The sequence below is a fragment of the Octopus bimaculoides genome, chromosome 5 (genome assembly GCF_001194135.2).
Source record: "Octopus bimaculoides isolate UCB-OBI-ISO-001 chromosome 5, ASM119413v2, whole genome shotgun sequence".
Lineage (NCBI taxonomy): Eukaryota > Metazoa > Mollusca > Cephalopoda > Octopoda > Octopodidae > Octopus > Octopus bimaculoides.
Genome location: NC_068985.1, coordinates 40,953,863 through 40,955,662, shown reverse-complemented (window position 1 = coordinate 40,955,662; position 1,800 = coordinate 40,953,863).

Below are 1,800 nucleotides of genomic sequence, written 5' to 3'. Positions count from 1 at the left end.
TGAAAAGGGGGCGTCTATCTCCACATGTTCAAAGTTGAGTAACGTTTTCATGCTTGGATTTGTAAACTAAGATAAGAATAACACTGGTCAACAAAGAATTTGTCCTAAGAAAAAGAACACCTGTATCTTATATATTTTTGCATGCAGAATTCAAAAATAATGTCAAATTATCTGTATCACCCACAGTTTCTCTGTTCCACGATATCTTCCCTCTCAGTTCCTGTTACGGGGGCTAAATTTCAGTTAAGCTGTTGAAATGTAAAGCTAACAGTTTAAGAAATACTCCAAATTAAAATATTTATGAATATAATTAACCTAGTGAAATCATAAACCCAGCTATCTGAGTCAATGAGTCCCTGAAGCTTGGCAATACTGAGTCAATGAGTCACGTATGCACTGCCGCTACCACCACCACAAGTACCACTACCATCACCATTAATGTCACTGCTAACCACCACTATCACCATTGGCATAGTTAGAGAGTGTACCGCCCGGAGCAGCCTCTGAGTTTGCTCTCACTTTGCATTTCAATACAGCTAATACAAATATATATAGAGTAAACCCAAAATTTCCACTCTCAGAATAAAAGCGTGGCTCGGGGAGGGACCGTCTAGCTACTTTTAGATTCGCTTCTAACAACCACCACCACCACAATCACCACCACCATCACCACCACCACCACCACCACTAATATCACTATTACCAAAAAAAAAATAATTAATAATCACAAGAGGATGACACTAAACATTCCTTTCAAAATATTTCCTCTTAATTCCATTTTTTTTACTCATTGAATTAAATATAAATACTTTGTAACGCACACGTGACTTTGATCATGTAAACATAATTTATGCAAACACAAGTCATATGTGTGTGTGTATGTGTGTGTGTGTGTGTGTGTGTGTGTGTGTGTGTGTGTGTGCGAGTGTGTATGTGTGTGTTGATATAGTTAATGTATAGATTAACAGACCGTAACTAATAGTTCCATAACCGACTAATAATGGCTTACACCAGTGAGATGAGGTTGGTCACGTGATACAGAAGTAGTTCAGCCTGAATTTTTTAACACTCCACAGCACCATTTGCATTTTAGTAAAATCAATTACCAAGAACAAGAAAACCATTGAACTTCTACATGAGGCATGGGAAACCTTCTTAGAGAAGTGGGCCGCATGAAACATGGTGCATTATGTAGCAGGTCACACGACAAAAAGATTCAAGATAATTTTTCGGAAGGCGTACCATTTAGAAAGATTCACGGGCCGCCAGTTGCCCATGACTGCTCAATATAATTTGCTGTGTTTTTCTTCTTTTTTTCTCATTTATTTCACTAACCTTGTATAAAATTAAAATATAAAAAAAGTGGCATAAAAAAGGTATTCTTTTAATCTTTTATTTGTTTCATTACCTTTTTCTGATGATATCTGAAAAGAAGCAGCAATTTTAACAAAACATATTAAGCAACACTAATAATAAATCAAAAAACATAAAACTAAACAAGCTTTTGACGGTTTTATAGATATTTCAAATTTGTGATGCTATGATGCTAGGTGTTTCCATTTTTTTGTCCAAGAAATACTAAAATGCTCGTCAAACGCTTTAATGGCGCCATGAAATGAATAACTGACACAGCATCGATTTGTGAATAAACTTAAATGAGCGGAAAATCACCATCGGGAATATCTTTCCTTTGAATTTCGATTGCAGAGGCATATCCTGCATGCAAAGGTAATTTTCACTTATTAGTTCTCCTAAATAAACTATTTTATTCTTGCTTATTTTAAGCTAAGCTGTAATATA